Below are 24,604 nucleotides of genomic sequence, written 5' to 3' on the forward strand. Positions count from 1 at the left end.
TTGAAGCAGGATTTCCAGACACATCAGCATGATTGTGTCCCTTGTGGTGAACTACTTGAGGCTATCCACCTCCTGCTCAGATAGCCTCCTGATATGGCCGATCCATAAATATCTCTGAATATGGGGTAGATCGTGGGTAGGCAAACTAAGGCCCAAGGGCCGGATCTGGCTCAATCGCCTTCTAAATCCGGCCCACAGACGGTCCAGGAATCAGTGTGTTTTTACAGTAGAATGTGTTATTTTATTTAAAATGCATCTCTGGGTTTTTTTTGTGAGGCATAGGAATTCATTCACCCCCCCCCAAAAAATAATCTGGCTCCCCACAAGGTCTGAGGGACAGTGGATCAGTCCCCTGCTGAAAAAGTTTGTTGACTCCTGGGGTAGATTGTTGCTTGGGCATACTAGCTCAGGCCTTTGTGTCTCAATGTTTTTCTTATATCCACCTCCACCCAGCTTATCTGTTGCCTTTTTTTACATCCAGTTCCCTTTGGATTTGAATTGACCAGTGAATGATGTGACAGGCCTGCATTTTGTCTTGATGACCAAGTTCCTGGGAGCTCCCTGAGGATGTTAGATCCTCATCCTACACATTTGGCTCTACCGTAGCTACCTATGGCCACTGCTCTGGGGGTACTCAAGGGTTCGCAGAACCGGCATCTTTTTATTCTAGAAGAAAAGCACTGGTTAAAAGTGTGGCACTTACTGTAACAACTTCATGGTGAGTACCGGCACATTTTTTTTCCTAGAAGCACTGCCTATGTCTCATGGCTAATATTGACCGGATCCCCTTGATTTCCAGAATCTCATCTGTTTACCAGTGGAGATTTATCAGGGATGCCTACTGCCTCAAGAAAATCCACTAGTATTTTCCATGATTTTTTTTTAAATATACACATATTGGTATGTGCTTATGCCCAATGTAGACATTTTTGCTCAGGAATTTCCAGTAATATAATTCATTTTTTAATATTAGTTTCACTAATATGTGCATTTTTATACTCACTTTACTCCCAAACCCCTCACATTTATTGCAATGTCCAATCTCCAGTTTCTCTCCCCACACCGCCAACTACTGGGCTCATTCACACACAGCAGCCGTCTTGCAGAGACAGAAGTTCCTCCTGCCCACACAGTAGCCTTGAGCTCTACACCTTTCCTTTCCTTCATTTTATCTGCATTAAATATGCTCTCAATGATTGACTCCCAGGAAGTTAGAAAAAATGTATAAGACAGGTACAAATATCTGTGGGAAGTATAAAGAAAAAGAAGGCACCTTTTATCATATGTGGTGGTCTTGTAAGGTAATAAAACCATTCTGGGAAATTATATGTAATGAGATGCGAAAAAAAATGTTTAAATTAACATTTGTTTTTAAAAAAAGAGAAAAAAAGAGGTTTTTTGTTAGGAATTATAGGTGCTGATATTCCAAGGGAGCAGAAAAGACTTTTTATGTATATGACGACAGCCGCATAGATGTTATTAGCTTATGATTTAAGGAAAAACATAACCTTAAACGTAGGAATTGAGGGGAGAAAACTGGTCCGCCGTGCCCTCAATGGCCATGTGATTTGGTCCTCAGTCAGGAAAACTGTTGAGTCTCTTTTTCCAGAGGCTGAGAACTAGCACTGAACATGGAAGGTTTAAACATAGGAAACCCTATTAGAATTGCTTAGGCTTGAACGAGGTTTTCCAGCTCTCTGACCTACAGTTACAATAGTCAATTTAAACATTTGCTGTTGTAGGACAACAGCCACTCAGATGTTATTAGCCCAGAGATGGAAAGAAGATGAAGTCCCTACCAGAGAATTAAACTATAGGACTATGCCGAACTGGCAAAACTGACCGGAAAGCTCAGGAACCGAGAAGACCAAAACTTTAATAAAGAATGGGAGAAAATTATAATTTATCTTGGAGACCACTGTAAATCAGATAGAAACATTAGCAGGATTGCAAGACATTTGTAATGTAGCAAGTACTATGGAGACAATGATGTTATATAAAATAAAGATTATTGGAAAAGATGCAGTAGCAAAGGTTGAATATGTAAATGTGGATGTGAATGGTTGTATTGTTGTAATTATATAGGCCTACTTGTAAAATCAAATGAAAACTCTTTAAATAAATAAATAAATAAAATGCTCTCGGTGAGCCCTTTGTCCCTTACAGGACACCAGTCTCTGCAGCTGCCCCATGTCCCTCACAGTTCCTCATCAAATATAGATTTGGCCCTTTTCTTGCTTCAATCATCTTTGCAACTGAGCCTTCTGGTTGATCTGTTCTGGTAGATCTGGTCTTCCAGTGGGCTTTGTTATGGTCTTTTATGCAAAAGGCACAGGCCGGATCAGCTAGACATGAGCATTGCCTCAACTGAACTCAATGTGTGTTCACCCAACACACCTTCATGGCTGCACATTGCAAGGGAAGTCCAGCAGCAGGGGCCAAGGCCTTTCTCAGAGAACCTTGCTTACCGTTGCTGAATTTTTCATTGAGCAAGCTCTGGTCAGCTTCCAAGGAACCTCGGAGTCCCTACGAGCAAAAGTTGGAAGAAGATCATTGAGAGCACAGCTGCTTTTAACTGGGCTAGAGGCAGTTGGCTGCTGGGTGGCCACAAGTAAATAGAAAATTTAAGCCAGGCACATAACAGCTGGATCACAATATAGCAAACCCACACTGATTTAGAGATTTCTTTGTTTTGTAGTTTAGAAGCATTTAAGGTGTCTGAGGCTGAATTTTAATCAGTACAAAAGAAGGTGAGATCAAGGCACTGCACTGTGTGTGTGTGTGTGTGTTTCGCAGAAGGCAAACTGTGACCGTGAATAAATGTGTTGAGGAACAACACAGCACACCACATAATTCATCAGGAATAGAACCAAGAAGTTCTGGGATCTCCCTGTACTGCTTCTTTAGCCAAACTACAGTATATATGGGTCAGAAACAGACCGTTTTACCTCCACTAGGCCTGAAAAGGAAGCCGTTCCAGCCTTCTTCTTCTTCTTCTTCTTCTTCTTCTTCTCCTTCTTCTTCTTCTTCTTCTTCTTCTTCTTCTTCTTCTTCTTCTTCTTCTTCTTCTTCTTCTTCTTCTTCTTCTTTTTAAAAACCAAACAAACACACAACAATCTTTAAATCCTGCAACAATCCTTCCTGGTCTCCTCCTCTTCTTCTTTTTGTTGCCTCTGTATTTACAGTACTTGAAAACATTGCTCGCCTTTGAATATCTGGCTGTTTTTCTTTCCATGAAGTGTATGACTCATAATTGATGGCTTCATAACAAAAGTAGTTGTTTCCCAACTTGCTTCCAAATCCTTTAATATTGTTATTGAAACGCAAATGCCTCGTGGGAAATCATTGTGGATGCTTTCCACGCACTCACCGCTTCTCTGGTCTTTGGAGCTATTTTCTGTCGTTTGAAAGCGGGTCTCTAGCATTATCTTTAATGTGCCAGGCTACTATGTAGGTCTTCCGACTTGACGAAAGTCAAAGTGTATTTCAGTGCTTCATTTATAGAAATGAAAAGGAGAAGAATTGAGTGTAAAGCCTGCCCGAGACCCACATTCCCTGAGTTTTCCTTCTCCCCGGCTTCTGAATCTCAAGGCGAATTCACAGGCTTGCCTGATTCTTCAAATGCCTACCTATGTTCAACTTTGGGAGGTTTTCCGCTGACATGGCTTCTTCAGGTGTTGACATGTTTATTGTAGGTCCATTCCATGATCCAGAACAGGGTTCCAGATGTTCTGGGCTTAGCACGAAGCAGTCCACCACAGATTTCCAGTAAGCAGACAGTGGTAGGAGAAACTCTGGGGGGAAAGAACACTAGGTTCTACATTACAGTAAGCAAGCAAGGAACTCTAAAATAAACCTGCTCATCTAGTAAACATAAGAGTCCTGGAGTCCAGGTTCTTATTTCTAAGAGACCTGGTCCTTTGGATGAAACATATAAGTCAGAGGAGATCACTGTAAAGTGGAAACCTCCAGAGCCGCACTCTTGGGCCTGCTCGGTAGTGGTGCCCGCCCTGTGGAACGCCCTCCCACCAGATGTCAAAGAAATAAACAACAATCTGACTTTTAGAAGACATCTGAAGGCATCCCTGTTTAGGGAAGTTTTTAATGTTTGATGTTTTATCGCTTTTATTGTTGTTATTGTTGATATTCTGTTGATATTATGTTGGAAGTCGCACAGAGTAGCTGGGGAAACCCAACCAGATGGATGGGGTATAAATTATTATTATTATCATTATTATTATTATTATTGTACTGAACACCAGGGATGTGGAACTTACAACCCTCCAGAGGTTGTAAGTTCCATCCCATCATCCCTAGCCATTGGCCAAATTGACGGGTCGTAATGGGAATTGGAGTCCAGCAATACCTGGTTCACCATCCCTGCTTTAGAGGGAAGGGAGAAGAGGTAGCATTCTTCTTCCACGTCCCAATGTGTCAGTTCATTAGATCAATCTTTCTCCTCCCCCCCGCCCCCATAAAATGAGAGATGTATGAAAAGTGTATCAGATTATTTACACAGAAAGCAAGGAAAGGTTCCAATTTAAAAATTATATACAAGGATTCGAATTTATTGGCTTCATATCACGTTTTCCACTCCAGCAAAAAAGAGACCAGTGGGTGGTGGGGAGAAAGTGACATATTTAAATCATTACAAATATATTCACTCCACATCTGATTCTAAAGACGTCCACAGGAGTGGATTCTGTTGGCCAGTCTCCATTCCAAAATTGTACAAAGGGCCGAGCAGTTTCCTTGAAATGTGTCTATACAATTATTTCTTCCTTCCCTAACACATTTATTTATTTATTTATTTATTTATTTATTTATTTATTTACAGGCCATCATCTTTTTGATAAAAAAAATGATATTCCACATGTCAGTCCTTTATTGAGCAATAGATGGTAAGAGCCTCTTTCCACTCTTTGGCTAATAACATAAAGGCTGCAGTTCGCATATTTACAACACACAAAACATGCTCTTTCCTGTTGTCCTTTCATCATTCCCAGTAAAAGGGTTGAGGGATTCAATTGAATCATATATCGCACTATATCTCTGGTACTCCTTCTGATGTCTGACCAATATTTTTTGACCCGAGGGCGTTCCTGCCAGATGTGAGCTAATATGCCTCTTCCTCTGTTACCTCTCCAGCATTTATTTTGACAGATTTGAAGACATACTTGCTATTCATACTGGTTTGTAATACTGTCTATACAATATTTTATAGAAATTCTTCATTGATGCAACATCTGCCAGATGTTTGATTGTTTTGCACACACATACTTCCACTTGTCTTCCATTATTGCAATATTCAATTATCTTTCCCAGTTTCATTTTACAGTCTTTTGGATTAGTTGGGTCTGGCAGTATTTTGTATATTTTAGGCAGCAGCCCTTTGTCTTTCCCTAGTATGATAGCTTTTCAGAAAGTGCTAATGCCTCTCTGCATTTATTTCTCTTGCAATGTTCTGAAGGTAGAGTGATATCCAGCATTAGTTATACTCATCCATTAAAATCAATGAGTTTAAGTACTTAATTTCAATTGGTCTCTTCTGAATATATATTTATTATTTATTAAATTTGCATACTGCCCTTCATGTGAAGATCTCAGGGTGGTTCACATCATAAGAACATAATAGAAGATCATAAGAACATAATAGAACATCATAACAACAGCGTAAATCATATAATATAATTAATAAATCACCATAAAAAATTCCTTCCAGCAGCACCTTTTATACCAAAATAAAAACTTAGTTGGTCTTTAAGGTGCTGCTGGAAGGATTTTTTTTATTAATAAATCACCAGTAAAACAATTATAGTATTAGCAAACCAGCAACTAAAAAAACAAGCTAAAGATTATAATTACAGCGTAACAGGTAGGTAGCCGTGTTGGTCTGGGTCGAAGTAAAATAAAAAAATTCCTTCAGTAGCACCTTAAAGACCAACTAAGTTTTTATTTTGGTATGAGCTTTCGTGTGCATGCACACTTCTTCAGATACAGCGTAAGTCATACTTCTTCAGATTACAGCGTAAGTCATATTATATGATTAACAAACCAATATTGCTAATATGTTTGCTTTTTCTGGAAAGTCTTCAGATATTCTGCCTATAGTGGAACTTGCTAGACTTGCTAGGACATTCACTTTTGCGAAATTCAGTATTAATCTTTATTCAGTACTAGCTCAGCAGCAAGCACAAGGTCCAGGAGTCAATATTTCAAGGTTCATGAGTAAACTAATCTGCTTTCTCCTCTCCGACATCTAGAGTTACAAGCAGAGGACCTCCCAGCTCAATCCCTGGGTGCCAACCTTCCAGCCCCCCACCTGCTGCTTCCTCTTCCTCCTCTTGTGTCTAGAGCTGCCAAATCATGTCAGGTCCTGGCAGAGCCCATGACATTGGTAGACCTCCAGATTTGTTGGCCTACAACTCCCACCATCTCTGGCCATAGGCCATGCTGGCTGGTGCTGATGAGAAGTGGAGTCCCCCACTTCTGGGGGACCACTGGTTCTCCAGCAGTGCACCAGAAGGTGGACATCCATGTCAATGTGTTGACATCTCCTTTTTCGTCTAGTGAGCTGGGAAGAGGTGAACTTTGTCTCCGATTAAACTTTGAAGGCAACATACAAACCAGGCCTATATTAGAATGCTGGTATAAATGCCGGCGAAAAGCCAGTTGCAAAAAGCTCTGTTCTATTTCCACGAGAAAACTAGCACAGCTCCCCACTTAATTGCTGTGTCCCTGATTCAGAGGGAAAGCTAGAAGTCATCTCACAAGCAGAGGTGGATGATTCTGACACTGACCACAATGTTCATACCTAGAGGGAGAATATGCTTCAGTGGCAGAGAGGAGAACAACAGCAAAATTTATCTCTGTCACTCGCAATTAGAGAAGCTTGACTGAAAATCCTTGGACTGCGATGCTGCTTTATGTCCGGTCATCACACGTCATTTAACACATTATGTCCCAACTTTCCAACCTTAAAAGAAAATTTCAGGTACAATCCTGCTGGAGCTTTGTAGGCTCAATGTTTTCAAGTGGAAAGTTCAGCAAATACATATATTTCATGCAATGAAAACAATGGGACTGGAAATTGCTTCCCTTTAGCTAGATTGTGCCCAATTTTTAAATAAAAAAGTTAATCTTTAATATTGAGGACAATCAACATGTTTCATGGACCAATGTGTTTTGCTGCCAAACTGAACTTATTCTGAATGACCAAGCTCTATAATAGAATTGAGGCCATCAAGCAAGAAGGGATGTACAGTTACAGAACACACACCATGAATTATAATCTAAGTATCATCACCATGCGATAATGAATTCAAAAACATCAAAATTTGCAACCCTTCCCCAAGCAGCCCAGCAAGAGCTGATCATGTGCAGTGGTCAACAAGAGCTATGAAACATTTAGTATGAGGCTGTATAGACACTATGCATTTAAAGCATGGACCTCAAGAATCCTAGGATCAGTAGTTTGTGAAGTGTGCTGATAGCGCTGCAATGAATAAACTACAATTCCCAGGATTCTTTGGGCCTCACATAACCAACATACTTACTTCTAATTAATGCATGAATGGGTTAAGACCATAGAGTAAGCTGTCCTGCCAGGCTTAGCTAAGTCACACACCCTCACTGTGGGAGGAAGGGTTACTATATTATTTATTCTCCCATTTTTCCATCATGTGAACCAACCAGTGTTGGTAGCTCCAAGCCGAGACCACATGGTTTTAGCAAGCCATCTTTGTGTTTCTATGTAAAGAATTTAGGAACTCTTCCTATTCTTGAAACTAAGTTATACTGCCTGTCTTTTTTCTACAGTACTGTATGGAAAAGCACGCTAATCTGACCTTTGAAGAGTTCTTCTCTTTCCACGCTAAGGGAAGTGGAAAACTTTGGAAGAAACTTAGAAGAGGATATTTTAAAGCTGTAACAGTCTATATTTCCATGCTTTATTTTGCTGCATGTTTTGTGATTTTAAATCTCTTCTGGGTCTCTCTCTCTCACCAAGAATGTACTTGCTCCAAACATGGATTCCAGGGAATTCTCCTTTTATTCTGTAACCAAAATTACTAAAAAACAACAAAATGGCCCCACAAGGAAGAAGAAGAGTTTGGATTTGATATCCCACTTTATGACTACCCTAAGGAGTCTCAAAGCAGCTAAGAATCTCCTTTCCCTTCCTCCCCCACAGCAAACACTCTGTGAGGTGAGTGAGGCTGAGAGACTTCAGAGAAGTGTAACTAGCCCAAGGTCACCCAGCAGCCCAAGGTCACCCAGGAGCAGGGAAGCGAACCCCGTTCACCAGATTACGAGTCTACCGCTCTTAACCACTACACCACTATTGCTCTATAACTTCCAGAATCGACGGGAAGTCAAGGGGGGTTACAGGGAACCTGCCCACCCTGTGGGATGCCCTCCCATCAGATGTCAATGAAATAAACAACTATCTGACTTTTAGAAGACACCTGAAGGCAACCCTGTATTGGAAATTTTAAATGTCTAATGTTTTACAATTTTTAATGTGCTGTAAGCCACGCACAGATGGGGTATAAATAAAATAATAATATCAATAATAGCAATAACAATAATAATTGTTATTATTTGAACTCAGCTCCATGCATTTTCTCTTGCGAGTGAAAAGGGCGCATCTCCCTACTTCTGCACACCCCATTTTTGCTTTTAAAAAGCTTCCTGTCCCTTCCCCCATCTGATTGCCTGCTATTGTATCTAATCCAGCTCTCAATCCTGCCATTTTTAAATGGTTTTAAGGTGCTCCTGACATCTTTATGTTCGGGTTTTAGTGAGTTCCCATCTGTATGATTCTTGGCTCGCATTGCGGGGTCAAGTCCCAGGCGCCTGCCATATTTCATGGGCTTTGCAGGTGCTGCCATGCTGGTGGAAACTAGAAACGCCAGCCTTTCCCTGGGAAAACCTTTTGAAACAAGCCTCGAATGTTTTCATTCTTCCCCACCTGCCAAGATGTTTCCGTTCGGGTTGCAGCCAGAAAAACCATTACAGATGAAGATTAGATTAAAAGAAATAGATTTAGAGGCTAACAGGATGCCTTCCTTGGAGAGATCTCGATATTATACTGTTTATATAAAGATTTATGCCTAGTATTTATGTGTGTGTGTGTGTTTTGCCCATATGGATAGTAAACACTGAAACAGGATGCAGTTTGCGGGAAGGGGAGACAAAAGGGTATCAGTGAGGGTGGAGAACATCTGGTTTGAGGTGTGTCGAGTGGGAATGGGAAGGAGCAGGCACAGAGCTCGAGGGCGCAACCACTTCATTTCTCGCATAGACTTTTTTCAAGTGCGTCAAATGTCTGTATGTAAAAGCTGTCTCTGCAGACACCGAGAACCATCTGTGCCACTGCGTGGCAAGTTCTCGACCCCACCCCCCTTTGGTAGAATAATGACACATGACACAATTATTTACGGTTAATGGGCTGGAAAAAGGCCACAAGATCTCCCGGCTGCGCCCTGCGCATGCCACACACCCCGGTCAACCTGATTGGCTGGCTAGGCGAGTGACACAGCCGGGAATCCCCCAATCGCACAGGGCTGGCCTCCTACCCACTGCGCACATGGGGAGGTCATGAAAGCCCACACCACCACCTCCTCCTGAAGGCGGAAGTGGCTTTGTTAGATTTCCAGGCTTGTCTACAGATCCGTGAATGAAATGAAGCTGTACTTGTACAGTTCCCATTAGAGATGATGAATAGTTCTCTTTCTTTTCGTTTGAGTGGGTGTTGTGGGGAAGCTTGACTGATTATTATGGACTGTTTCCATGCATGCACTGAGCCATCCCAGCTAAGGAAGGTACACATTTGATAGCAAAGTCTTTATTGAAAAAAAGAAGCACTTGCAGCAACTCCTGTGTTACTCTGCATGCCCCTCAAGTGTCCCTATTTTCCAGGGATTTCCCTGATGTAGAGAAGCTGTCCCAGTTTCTGATTTGATCCCGGAATGTCCCACTATTTCTTAGGGTGTCCCTATTTTCATTGAATAAATGCTGGAGGGTATGGAGTTTCCTGACCCGCAAGCCATCTGAAGGCAATCCTGTAGAGAGAAGGTAAAGGGACCCCTGAGCATTGAGCCCAGTCATAGACAACTCTGGGGTTGCGGCACTCATCTCGCTTTACTGGCCGAGGGAGCCAGCGTACAGCTTCAGGGTCATGTGGCCAGCATGACTAAGCTGCTTCTGGCGAACCAGAGCAGTGCACGGAAATGCCATTTACCTTCCCGCCGGAGTGGTACCTATTTATCTACTTGCACTGGCATGCTTTCGAACTGCTAGGTTGGCAGGAGCAGGGACTGAGCAACGGGAGCTCACCTCGTTGCGGTGATTTGAACCGCCGACCTTCTGATCAGCAAGTCCTAGGCTCTGTGGTTTAACCCACAGTGCCACCCGCATACCACAGGGAAGGGGTGTGTGTGTGTCTGTGTGTTTTTATATGTGTTGAAAGCTGCCCAGTGTGGCTAAGGCAAGCCAGTACGACGTGTGGGGTATGAATAGTAAAATTATCATCATGGAATGGGACGTTCCTATTTTCATCGGAGAAATGTTGGAGGGTATGCAATTTTAGGCACTAGGCAGTTGTCCCTTAGTCCTCCACCCTGTGGAGCAGATGCAGCAAGAGGGAGACTTCACCTCTCTGCTGGCTTATGTACCTTATATACCTTCGCCCAAAAGGCTACACACCCACAAGCTGAGACTTCTCCTGCACAAAAGTCGATGCTGCTCTTCCTGTTTCAAGCCCCTCTTGGTTCTAGGGAAAAGTGGGGAAGGTGGGGAAGCTATGGACCCATTCCTCACCTGAACCACCCCTTCCTCCTCTGCCACACCCTGCGTGCCTCCCTCTGCCTCGGACTGCCCCGACTCTCCCTCCCTCCCCCTGCCTTTGCAGGTAGTGCCTAACCCCATCAATCACTGGTCCCCTATCCTGGGTCACTCCCTGGTCTCCTGCCTCCACTGCACACACTCAGGAGCCCTGTCATCAACTTGTGGGCAAGGCTGGGTACCAGTTTTTCTTCTCTGCTCCTTCCCTATTATGCCACTCAGCTATGGTGACTGAATAGTGAGAATCACCTGCCCCAAGTATGTGTAATATCTCCTAGCCTAACCTACTTCAATACATTGTTCTGAGGATAAATTGGGGGAAAGGGGCACACTTCATGTATACCACTTTCTTGTGTGGGGGTGGGTGGGTGGGGGTAGGATTAGGGATGAATGGACCAGTTTATTTCAAGCCTGTGTCAGTTTTGCATGATTTCGTTCATTAATCAATTCTACCACGTTTTTGTATTAACCAGGTAATATGTTAACTTGAAAAGCCTATATAGAAACTCACATTTAATTTCCTATTTAATCTCAATGTATGCATTTCTAAATGTATTTTATCCTAATATACACACTTTTAATGCATTTTTGCATATATATATATATATGCTGGATACAGTTTTGTAAAATTCAAAGAAGCGCACTATCTGAATGATAGTTATGTCCCAGACTAAGAGGTATGAATTTGAGCACTTTGCTTAAAAAAGAATTTTCCTCTATCCCTAGCTAGAATGTAAATGTAATAAAATAAAGACATGTGAGATACTGTTCCTATCCCCCCCCCCCGGTCCTATATATTCTTGCTCTGGAGAAATTTTCATTGAACTTAAAAGTACATACTTCTGAGTAAACATGCATAGGATTATGCTGCAATGGACAGAAAGGAAGATTACAACATTAATTGTGTAAAGGGATTAATGTGAGTGTGTATATCGAGAAAAAGGAAAGAGAATGAAATGTGTACACAAATGTCTGTGTGTGCAGAGAGAAAAAGGAATTAAGGGATAAGTGAGGAAGCTGGTATGGAGGGGAGGGGGAATCTGAATTTGAATGCACCAGGCACCAAACACATTCATTTTTGCACAGGCTCATTTGTTGATTTCTGCAACCCTTTGCTGGCTGAAGGAATGAACTTTAATGCCCGATCTTGAGCGCACATGCATGTGAAAAAATGATTTGTATCTGCTTCATCCTTTCCTTGCTCAACACCTTTCTCGCTCACTGTTTGATGGTCAGTTCTGCTTCCTGCAAGTCAACTTGGCCATTTCCCCTCAAGAGCGCTATTGGACAGAAAGTGGGCGTTGTTTGGCAAGTAAAAGTGGTCTGGGGTTGGATGGGGCAGGGGTGAGACATGGAGAAGGAAATTAAAAAGGGAACAGTTTACTGATTTCCATTCGCTGTGTGTTGTACAGAGAGCCAGAAGGAAGGAAGGAAGGAAGGAAGGAAGGAAGGAAGGAAGGAAGGAAGGAAGGAAGGAAGGAAGGAAGGAAGGAAGGACACAGGGAGGAAGTGAATAGGAATAGGTTGGAAAGCACAGCCTGGGGCAACCAGAGGCAAGTTCCCTCATTGCACACACAACCAAGAGAGGATGGTGGGGGTGAAGGGCCAGCCCACCAATGAGGCAAGGTGAGGCAACTGCCTTAGGCGACAGTATCCACAGGGGCAGCAGACCCCAATGTAGATCTTTATTCAGGGCTGGCCCACCTATGAGGCAAGGTGAAGTAACTGCCTCAGGCAGCGTGATTCATTGGGGCAGCAGATTCCAAGGTCAATCTTCCTTCACTGCCTTGTTTCTGATTCATTCATGTTCATTTATTATATTTCTATGCCGCTTTTCACTCACATGAGTCACATGTAGCTCTTCCTTCCCCCCTCTTCCCTGGTCCACCTCGGGTGCTAAAATGTATTGGGTCAGCCCTGCCATGTTATTTCTAAAAACATAAGAGCGTCAAGAAGAGTCTTGCTGGATCCAGTTAGTAGCCCATCGAGCCCAGCTTACTGTTTGCACAGTGGCCAACCAGATGTGTGTGGGGAGCCCACAAGCAGGACCTAGGCCCAAGAATGCTCTCCCCTTCTCTGGTTTCCAGAAACTGGCATTCAGAAGCAGACAGTCTCCAACAGTGGAGGTAGACCATAGCAATCAGGCTGAGTAGCCACTGGCTATGCGAAATAACCTTAAAATAATTATAAATCTCCACTAAAGGTAAGAGTGAATTTCATCCAGGGAAAAAAAGCAATAATTATTTCTCTTTTCAAAGCATTATAACACAGAGGACCTTGGAAGGTATTGCTGAAACAAAAAAAAAGATGCAAAAAAATCCCCTCTGCCAATTTTCACAGCATTCATCCTGTGGACTTCATTTTTTAATTGTTTTCCTGTGTTTGTTTATTAGTTTTGGAATTAAACTCTGCCATGGCGACATCTCAACTCAGTTGCTCCCTCTGCCTATGGGGCTCGTGGAAATTTTGGCAGAAGTCTGTTAACATCTGTTCCTTTTATTTGGCTGTAAAAAAAAAAAAGTTGGAGGAGGGGAGACAGACTGCTGTTGAGGGACTCACTTTGGAGAACAATTTCACTTTGTCATGCAGCAATTATTTGTTATGAGTTTTGAATATTTTCCTGATTGAATAAGGTTTTATTTGTGTTTCTATATTTAAAAGGAGAGAGAAGAGAGAGAAAGAGGAATTACTCTGGGAGTCAGTTCTGTAAGATGATAGGAGGGAAAGATCAGCTGAATTCCTTAATTGCAATTCTTTACAGTGCCAAGTCCAACCTTACCCATTAGGGATGCTCTGCGCACCACATGCCATTATTCTGCACCGTCTCCTGAGCATGATCCAGTGGCACTGCCCCTTCCTCCTTACTTTTAAAAAGAGCTCTCTGCAGCACCAACTCCTCTCAGAGAATTCACTGCCCCCTTTCTCATTACTTACCCAGCATGCTACAGATATCGCCTCTGGTAGACCGGCACTTTCAATCTTCTTGGCTACTGTCAGGTCCAGGGGATGAAGAAAAACAAGTTGTTGTTGCTGCTAGGCAACTGCAGAGCCCACAGCATCCAGCAACTTCCCATTGTTGATGATTGGAGGATGAGTCCTGAGGTTGCCTAGCAACAGCAATATGCTTCCCCCTGCTCAGGCAGGGCAAGGTGGCCATTGTGCAGAGAAAGAGCAGCAGTCTCTCTGTAGGATCAATCGAGTCAAGAAATGCCAGTTGCTCTAGTTTCTATTATATGTATCTATTGTGGCCTTAGTGCCTAAGTTGAGAAATTTGGGGGGGGCATCATAAAGTTTGAGGCTGAAGTTTGCTTCTCAACTAATTATGGGCAAAGACCAAACCCCAAGGAAGTTCAAGTGCAACTTGTAATCAATTGGTGGATACCACAACCCCCTTCCATTTCCGCTTGGCAATGGCAGCATTCTAGATGCCGAGGATTCTGGGAGATGTTGTTTTCTGAGTACCTGATGGCCATATTGAGGATTCATGTCCCCTATGTCTCGCATTTCCTTACACCCTGGGGCATTGCTGTTGTAGCAACGTTCCGAACATCAGGGAAAGAGGAAATAATGGAAGTCCCTCTGATGCGGCTGTTGTTCCTGCCACTGCTAGGTAACTTAGTTTTGGGAAAGGGAAGGGAGCAACAGGGCGGGGGACCACAGCCTGGTAGAAGGGACATTTGGTGCAGCCCTCTGAAACTCTATTTCCTCTGGACTCTCTCCTCAGCCACACCCCTGTCAGCAGCAGGTTAGCAAGAACTCACATGGTTGTCAGCGAAGTTAACTCTTTATTTGAAGAATCAAGACAGCCCAGGCAGCCAGTGCTAGTGAGCACAGCAATGCTTCCTGGGAGAACTTAAAACAGCAATGGCACACATCTGAGAGGTGCCAGGAATGAGTTCCTGTGAACTCCAGCTGGAAAAAAAAAAGCTCTATGGATAGCAGTAAAAACATTCTCTGTGTTCCCATTGGACCAAGTTCAGTGCCCTGGCTTGCCCTGGCTCCTACTTCTTCCTGGTTGGATGACATTGTGTATGGTCATGGCACTATACAGCCAATTAGATTTGACTGTTTGACACCACTGAGAGGCCAAGGAAGAGCAATTTAGCTAGGGTTGCCATATTTCAAACAGTGAAAATCCGGACAACTTTTTGACCAAAGTTATTGACCTGGGCTGCTATACATCCAGTTTTTCCCAGACGTTTAACAGATTTCCACCTGGACACTGCTGTCAACACAGACATATGACAACCCTAAATTTAGCAATGATGATGATAATGTTTTAGCTAGGAATGCAAAAAAGAATCCTCAAAAAGGGGAAAACTCCAGCATAAACAAAAATGTTTGCAAAATTAAATAAATCCTAGTATGTAGTAAGTTTGATTCAACTCTAATTAGGACCAGCGAATGTGGCATGTAAATTTTCAAGTCATGCAGAACTTGTCCTCAGACTAGATTGTTGCTAGAATTTGTATTTCAAGTGAGTAAAAGCCAAACAAAAACAGCTCTCAGAAGTGGGAAGCTGCAGAAGCAGGAGTTAAAATTAAAAAGGCTTATGTTCCTTCTACCACAGGCATTGGATTATCTCTGAAAGGTACAGGTGTGTGTGTGGGGGGGGGGAGGTTGCTGCCATCACCTCCCCCAAATGCAGAAGGGTACTCCCTTAAGGAGTCCAGGGTGTTGCCAAGTCCGAAGCCGTGGTAGGTGAGGGTCAGAGGGCACGCCCCCTAGTGGTGGCCCCAGGATGAGCTCCTAGTTGATGTGCATCGCAGGACTCATCCAATGGTGGTTAACCCTTCACAGACTGCCAGCAGAGCGGGCTGGAGTCGGATATAGTCGGTTAGATCCAATGCCTATGCCAATACCTCTCTACATCCGTAATCAATAAAGTTGTGGCCTATGCCCATTAACCTTATGCAATGTGTCCTGTGTCTTTATTTCTCCCGGGGAGGCATCGGGGTATCGCCACACAACCTGCATCCACAAGGGACAACATTGATCCCGAAATCCAGCATCGCCTGGATTTCTCCCGATTGAAGTACAGAGTGTTCGAGGACTGGGACATTTGCAGGGAAACCAAAATGCTTGTTTACAAAGCTATTGTACTACCAACCTTACTATATGCTTGTGAAACATGGACCACTTATAAATGCCCTCTCCAACTCCTCGAAAGATTCCATCAACGGTGTCTCCAAAAATTTTTACACATCACTTGGGAAGACAGGCAAACAAATGCCAGTGTACTGGAAGAAGCAAAGATCACCAGTGTTGAAGCAATGATTCTTCAACATCAACTTCGTTGGACTGGTCATGTTGTGCAGATGCCTGATGATCGTCTTCCAAAGCAACTACTCTATTTCGAACTTAAAAATGGAAAGCGTAATGCTAGTGGTCAACAAAAGAGGTTTAAAGACTGTCTCAAGGCAAATCTTTAAAAAATGTAGTATAAACACTGACAACTGGGAAACACTGGCCTGTGAACGCTCCAGCTGGAGAACAGCCTTTACCAAAGGTGTCATGGGCTTTGAAGACACTCGAACTCAGGACACAAGGGAAGAAACATGCTAAGAGGAAGGCACACTTGGCAAATCCACACTGTGATCAACTCGGCCTGGAAACCAGTGTCCCCACTGTGGAAGGAAGTGTGGATCCAGAATTGGCCTCCACAGTCACTTACAGACCCATTGTTAAAACCATGTTTATGGAAGGCAATCTTACTTGGCTACGAATGATCGTCAAAGAAGAAGAAGCATAAAGTCACATTAAAATAGCATACAAAATGCATTATATCAGGGAAAATGGCTTGCATAAATTAGTCAAAACTGCATACAAAATGTATTTTATTTGGAGACACTTGTACTAAAATGCTGGTGGATTTTCACGAGAATAGGGGGAAAATGCAGATTGCTTTGTAAATGTGGAAAACTGAATTTAAGATCGGAAAAATCATAAACCGAGAGAACTGAGCTGGCAGATTCATCCATGTCTATCTGGCAGCTCCCCTCCTCGCTTTTCTCCCTACAGGTTTCCAGAAGGACTTTTCTGTTTCTGAGGATAGACGTATGTCTAGAGCAACTGGTGATGAAAGGGTTAAACACAAGCCTGCACACACACACACACACACACACACACACACACACACACCCTGCTGCTTCTCTGCTTGAAACTGTTCCCCAGTGAGTGGCACCTGAACTGATTAAGAAAATATCTGAGCGCCAGGTGAGCTGCACAGCAGGAGGGCTTGCAAATTTATTCTGGGTTCTGTTTGAGAAAGGCAACGTGGATTCCTCTTGTCTCCCCTTTCATGGTGAGCTCCACAAAGCTATCCCTGGGAGGGGAAGCAACATGCTGCCACCCTGCCTCCATCATTGGGCTGCCGGGCTGCCAGTCCAAACTCTGAGAAGCTCCTATACCTTTTAGAGCTGCACAGATTGGAGTGCTACGGTATTTCCCCCATCACAGATATGCCCTGAGAGGAGACACTGCTGCAACCAGATATTTTGGTTCCTAGCCCCCACTTGAGGTGGTTGTTGTCATTGTTGTTGTTGTGTGCGATAGCTCATTCATACATGCAGGTCACCCACAATGTGCGTATACAGGTATATGTGAACCTGTCCTATGTTGATGTAGATCATGGGGTGGGTGCCTCTTTTTACCCACTAGGGTTTATCTTCCAGGAGAGAGGGAGGGTGGGGTGGAGGGTGGGGAGAGGCAGAGGAAATGGAAGGGGTTTCCTCCCATATTCAAGCCATGCTTCTTGTTGACTAGCGATACAATGCCATTCTGGTGACTCAGCTGCTGGAATGCAAATCACTTTGCAGTCTGCTTAAGCTACAAAAACATGCCTGTCAAGAGACGGAGGCCAGCTTTAATTGCTACTTCTGTCTGCTTATTTCTCCATAAAGATAGGTGTCAGGGTTCAGTCTTGTCTGCACCTCAAACCAGAGATCTGCTCAGAAAGGAAAGCAGATCTCTACACTGGCAGTGACCCCGAAAGGTTGATGGAGCCACATATCCCTGCCCCACACCGGGAGCTCACCACCCCAGTTTTCAGAGGTGGATTTCGGGGAGCGTGAGTCTGCACTAGGCGCCAATCCGAGAAGGTGCCACAACAAGGACTTAGAACGGAAGGCGAGAGTTTGGGGGGGGGGACCAAGGTGCTGCTGAAATTTGAAAGCCCAAACTCTGTGACCGGCACTTCCAGCATATTCCCTAGGTCCACAGACAGGAGCAGAGGAAAGAGCAAGCCAGGCACCAGGGCCACCTCTGCAGTTCCTGGCTAGCTGTGCATGGGGCTACTCAAGAGGATGAGTACATTTAATCCACACAACAGCCCTGTGAGGTAGGTTAGGCTGAGAGAATATAACTGGCCCAAGGTCAGCCAGTGAGCTTCGTGGCTGAGTAGGGATTCAAACCCAGATCTCCCAGGTCTTAGTCTGACACTCTAAGCACTAAGCCACACTGGTTCTCGATACTTAGAATGCAAATCCCGTCAGGCTCTGTTGTGGAGTAGTAACACAAATTAGTGATGTATCCAAACCGGCACTTCTCAAATGCCCTCCGCCACTGCCATCAGAAGAGGCTTCCAATTTTCTGCCTCCTCCTCAGAGCACTTTGCAGTATTATTATTATTTATTAATTTCAGTGGGTGCAGGATTTCGAGCTTATTTTATAGCTGAGAGGGGGCAGAGGGTGGTGTGGGTGTTTTAATTCCCACTAAACATTCCTCCAGCATTCTGCAGCCTCCTCATTCTGCAGCCTGCCCTTCCTGATCTGAAAAAGCCCCATGGGAAGAGTAACCTCATGATGTCTTACCCTGGACTTGAACGGTGGGATCCTGGGAAGGCTGCAGAGGGCAGACCGCTGGTGAGATGATTTGTGGAACAAAATGAAGGATCTGCACAAACACCCCTCAGTCATCTCAGAGGCAAGGTAAGCGCAGCAAAAACCCTGCACGCACCTTTAGGAATTTCAACAACATTTTCTTCCCCCTTGGGATAATTTTCTAAGCTTTTCTTCTTGAAGGATAGAAAACGGGGAAGGGGGTGGGTGGGGGAGAATGCCGGAGACATTTTCTGCGCAGCGCTGCCACAAATACCAACACACTTCTTCCTGCTTAATGAATAGTCACCCTCCCTTCCTATTCAATTAAAACAATGAAGAACCCGGTCTTCTGCAAAGATAGCAGCCTAGTGACGTATCTGGAAATATCTGCCTTCCAATTCTCCTGCGGGTCATCAGAAAGGTTTATTTGAGCAGTTAGAGGCCCCATGTGACTTTTAGATGAATAACATATCTTCCTTTTCCATTAATAAAAGAAAAGAGGCAAGGCTGATCACTTTGTGGATAAAAATGCATCACTTTTGGGTTGATCCAGATGGTGGCAGAGACATGGGGAGCTCCCCGTTTATTGAGAATCCATCCTCATTTGTTTGCAGGTGGATCAGGTGATGATGGCTATTTAATGAGCATTCATTCTCATTTGCATGCAGGGAAGTTAGATGACGTGCCCAAGCAAGTGTTATTATCCCACACTTTCCATTGTGTTTCACTATCACTTTCCTTGCAGCCATGAGTTATTTTTTGTTGTGCAAGATCTCCCAATCAACAAGTATTGTGAAATCTTTATTTTTTAGCGGTAGAAGGAGGTGTAAGCTGAATTTGCCAGCATGTTGTTGAAAGTAGTGGTGGTCTAGAAGGACCCTTGGAGACACTGCTGCTCCTTGTCTCTTTCTCCCTCTTTTTGATAATGTTGAGCATAAACCAGCCTGTGACACCCGCACCATAAATTCAAGGCATGTCAGGCTTTGGAGACTCAGCTTCCTCTCCTGTGGCAGTAGATAAGAAGACCAAAGAAAGGAACCTCTTACTAGTTAGAAACTTGAATAATCACAGCAAGAGAACAAATAATTCCATCCCTATTCATCTATGTCACTCATACATCTTGTAATATGAGCTTGTACCCCCTGTGCTTTCTGTTCTGCCACTTTCTGAGCTCTCTGTGACTTTGGAGAAAGGGGTGGTGGTGGAATGCTGTCCAGAGACTGTGAATCTGTTAACCCTTTCCCTTCCAGTGTTTCTTCGCGTAGCTGTTCCCCATCCAGTATTTCCCAGCTTCTGCCTTCTGAACTATGCCCCTCTGCAAACCACTGCTCCAAATCTATACTGTCTGCCTGCTCCTGGGAAGATCCAGGAGCAGGAGCAGGAGCAGGCTCCCACTATTCCTCCTCAGTGCATCCCTGCTCAGCACGGTCCCTGACAAGGCACTGCAGCAAATACCATTCTCCAGGCATAGAGGATGCAGGAAATGTAGTTTGTTAAGGGGGATTGTAGCTCCACAAAGTCAGCACACTTAGCAAACTACAGTTCCCAGGCTTCTCCATGACTGTTTAAGAGGTATAATAGTGCTTTGAATGTATGGTGTGGATGTGACCACGAGGTCAGACGCTGTGCTTTTCTGTCTTTGCCTCTGGGTGTGGGGAAACACGCGGGTTGGTGGTGTTATCTGGTAGCAGCTGGTTGTCTTTTATAATATATGGTATTACCCTTAGAAGCATGGGATCATGGGGATGGGAGGAAAATGAAGGCCAATTATCCCAGCTAAAGATTACTTTCATCATCATAATGTTAATCATTCAGGGGCGGGGGCGGGCAGAGAACAAAGAGCCGTTATCCCAAGGGAAAGATCCACTGTGGTGTAGCAGATGGCCTGCAGGATTTGGGTGAGGTGTATCCAGATCTCTCTAGGTTTGAAGTGCACCGGGTAGTCAGGACTGAGTTGTTATCTCTCATCTCATCTCAATCAACTTCAAAATGGGTATTTATTATGAGATCCCCATGCACGCAAGTTTTTTTTGTAGTCTCCACGTAATGGCATCATCGAAATGTCAGCCCTTGTATATTGTTTTTCCTTGTTTACCTTCTCTGGAAAGAATTTGAGTACTTCCTCCTTGCCCCTCTCCCAGCTCTCTCCATCCCACATACATGGTCCTCTGCTAACAGCAGCATTCCTCCAGAGCAGCAAGCTGCATGGTTGATGGGGATAACTGGGGGTGGGAGGAGAGAGAGCTTGGAGCCAGGTTGTTCTCCAGTTTAATATCTGGGGTGTAGAAGAACTTTGGGGGCTGCAGTGTTTGCCTCACATTTGAAGCAAACGCCATTAACTGCCAAAATCCGTATTTCTGAGCAGAGGAATGTAAAACTCAGTGAAACGCTGTCTCTGTAAATTCTGTGCCCAGGGCGGCTGTCTACCAGTTCCATTTGGTACTCCGTTTGAGACCACTGTGCCACCAGAGTGGTACATGTGCTGGTTCTCCCACTTGGACTACTGCAATATGCTCTGCATGGGGTGACATTTGAGGGTGACTCAGAAACGACAATCCACAATGTGGCACCTAGTGTTGATACTGACCTCTAAAGCCCTAAACAGCCTCAGTCTTGTATAACTGAAGGAGCGTCTCCACCCCCATCGTTCATCCCAGACACTGAGGTCCAGCTCCAATGGCCTTCTAGCCCTTCCCTCAGTGCAAGACGTGAAGCTACAGGGAACCAGGCAGAGGGCCTTCCCGGTAGTGGCACCCACCCTGAGGAACACCCTCCCAACAGATGTCAAGGAGATAAATAGGTATACAACTTTTAGAAGACACCTGAAGGCAGCCCTGTATAGAGAAGATTTAAATGTTTGATGTTCTATTGTGCTTTTATATTTGCTGGAAGCCGCCCAGAGCGGCTGGGGCAACCCAGTCAGATGGCCAGGGTACAAATAATAAAAATATTAATACTATAATTATTATTCTGTATTTGGTAACTTTAATCACTTTTTTAGACTGTTGGCTTATTCTGTTAAAATATCCTTCCCTTCTCAACAGCCCTTATTTGATATCATCATACAGCCACATCCAATTGTGTTGACCCAACTGATTTTATCACCTGGCAGCCAGTTGATGTCATTGCATCAGGTGCAGTGAGATGACATCACTGGAGCATCATCATTGGGTGCCTCCTTGCTTTCTCCTCAGGCATTGTCGACTTACCACTAGAAGCCTAAAACTTTGCCAATATAATTGTTTTCCACATTACTCCTAGCTAAATTGACATTAAAATGTATTTCCTTCCTTGGTGTATTAAATCCAAACAGATGGCTTTCCTGCTTTGCCTGCCTGCCTGCTTTGGTGAAGGGAGGAGCTCTTAGGCTGCTTTCTGCTCCTTTCGCTTTAAATCAGAGGCCCAGCCGAAAATTATTTTATTTATAACAGCAGCGGAGACACCTGCTCCTGACATGTGAGACCATTTGGTTGACACAACTGGCGACCAACAATAGTAACAGCACTCTGGGCTTTCATTAGAAGCCATGTGATGCTGCTGCAGCCTTGCCAAGTCAAACATAATAATTCCACCCACTGAGAAATAAATATTCCCCAGAGAGCAAGTGAGAGCATGAGAGAGGAAAAGGAGGCTGGCAAAGAGAGATTCTAGTTGTTTACAGGAAAGGAATGGCATCTAAATATCTCTGTGTATTCGTTTCTCTATATACCTATCATCTATGAACTATACAGCCAGATAAGACAAATGTTGTGCTCTCAGTTCCAGTGGTTGTCTGTGCCTCCTGTCTATAAAATCCAGTTCTCTGTCACATGCCAGAAATACGTGTTTGTGACCAAGAAATGGGCTATGCAGATGTGAGGCATTCTCAAATCACAATGCCCTCCCTTTAATTTCTGTGAGGCAAAATAAATGGGACTGCAGTCTGAGCAGAGCTGCCAAGTCTCCCGGTTTCCCTGGGAAATCCCCGTTTTTCCAGCTGTTCCTAGCTGAAAAAAACGGATTTTTTAGTTTTTTCCTGGTTTATTCTGGCATGGTGGCCATTTTGGAACTGGGTGGAGCATGCTCAGAAGCGACTTTTGATGCTGCTCTGCCCAGTTCCAAAATGGCTGCAGTGCGACTTCTGGCGCAGCGGCCATTTTGGAACTGGGCAGAGCAGCATCAAAAGTCACTTCTGAGCATGCTCCGCCCAGTTCCAAAATGGCGGCAGCGCTACTTCCGGTCTGCTATTTCTGGCCCGGTCCCTTATTTCTCTGACAGCAACTTGGCAGGTATGAGTCTGAGGCACCATTGACAGAGGGGTGTACCTGCCGATGAGCTGCCATGTTTTCCCATATTGCCTCTGTCGAATGTTGCTACACGGTGTTGCTACAGATATAGTGTGTGTGTTTGTGGGGCAGGGGGTGAGGGGAGATGGTGTCTGTCTTGTAGGCCCCCACCAATGCGAAAGAACATCCTGTTATGTAGGGCTCCTGACTGCTGGTTTAAGGGGTGTGGGAGAGAGCAAGAGACAGCGGTCGCTTCTGTCTCACAAATATAGAGGAAAATTACTCTGAAGAATCCTCAGATCAGCACTTGTACACACCAACATACCATCAGCATATCTTTCACACCTAGGCAATCCACTGCCCACTGCTTCCACAACTCTGTTTCCTTTGGTGCTGGAAAAGAGCTCTGAGACTTAGGCATGCGTATATCCAGGTATCTCACTGGGCTCGGTCCCCGCCATGGCATTATTAGTTTAAGCACAATAGTCCGAGACAACCTATCCATCTTGGTTCTAAAGAGCTCAGCCAATATTAGCCTCAGACCTTGAAAAACAGTTCAGCTGCCAGTCCAGAGACTGTCGGTCATTCTAGGCATAAATGTTGCTCATTTTTGTTGCCACCGCCACTAAATCCTCTAGTGCTTCACAGTGTCAATTATTATTTAAGCAGTTTGTATCCTGCTTTCCCAACCATTCCTTCAAGGGCAATCTGGTCATTAGCATAGTAGGGCATGTGGCATTCTCATGAGCGGACAGGTAATTTACAGGAAAAGCTAAATGTTACGCTTCAAAGTGATGCCTCTTAGTGCCCGTCAGTTGACTGGCACTGAGAGACATTGGCTATGAAGTCCGTTTGCAAATAGTTTCAACACAAACCACTTGCAACTGGACTCAACATGCTGGCGGACACACCGTCACCTGTCTTACACCCAGTATCATGTACAATGTCAGGAGTGGGGCAGTCAGGTGTGGTTTGGGGGAAATAGCCTCACAGGCCAAATTAAGACCCCTGATTAGGCCCAAAGGTTGCCCACCGTGGGTTACAGAGACTTGAGAGACAGGTAAGGTTATTGATGAGTGCTTGCCCCTAAGTAAAATGAACAATTCTTTTTCAAATTAACAACTGGCCTCCTGACAGTTCTAACAGCACTGGTTTTCTTTCCTACAGGCTTCTCAGATTAGTAGATCTACAGTGCACTTCTAGGGAAGAAAGAGAACTGCACAAATGGAAATATATAAAAAATAAAAATGCAATTGCTAACCCCCTTGTGAGTATCTATACATGGAGGTTACTGCAGTGAAAATGAGAATAAGTATGTCTATGAATAGAAAAACAAAACAAATGAACAACTAAATTAGATCTGGGGAAATTGTCTGCAGCAAACAGCATAATGCCTCTTACTCTTAACGCCTTGTTTGTTATTGCCGCTTTGATTTCTATTAATCTGTTATGTTGAATAGTTCAACAAACATTTTGAATCATGGATTGCCTACAAATAGTGTTCACCACATTTGCTGTTAGTGGTAACCTCTGGATGTTGCCATAGCAACACGTCTGCTTCCTGTTTATATTGTGGTAAAAAATAAAAATAAAAGCGGAAGAAGACCTACCGGTAAGTGCCAAATGCCCATGCAAAGGGTGGGAACAATTCATTTAGCAAGTGGAGTGGAGAG

General features: G+C 44.0%; 2 long non-coding RNA genes across 2 annotated transcripts in view; both read left to right on the top strand.

Moving 5' to 3' along the window:
- Positions 1 to 483: 483 nt before the first annotated feature.
- Positions 484 to 9,111, top strand: LOC148685582 (uncharacterized). The gene is made up of 3 exons (XR_015950147.1): positions 484 to 718; positions 4,838 to 4,901; positions 7,819 to 9,111. It is a non-coding gene; the product is annotated as an uncharacterized LOC148685582 (long non-coding RNA).
- Positions 9,112 to 18,123: 9,012 nt separating this feature from the next.
- LOC148685583 (uncharacterized) overlaps positions 18,124 to 24,604 on the top strand; it is an 82,808-nt gene continuing 76,327 nt past the window's right edge. Inside the window, exon 1 of the long non-coding RNA XR_015950146.1 lies at positions 18,124 to 18,774. This is a non-coding gene — a long non-coding RNA (uncharacterized LOC148685583). The remainder of the gene's footprint in view (positions 18,775 to 24,604) is intronic.

The sequence above is a fragment of the Zootoca vivipara genome, chromosome 5 (genome assembly GCF_965207765.1).
Source record: "Zootoca vivipara chromosome 5, rZooViv2.hap1.1, whole genome shotgun sequence".
NCBI lineage: Eukaryota > Metazoa > Chordata > Lepidosauria > Squamata > Lacertidae > Zootoca > Zootoca vivipara.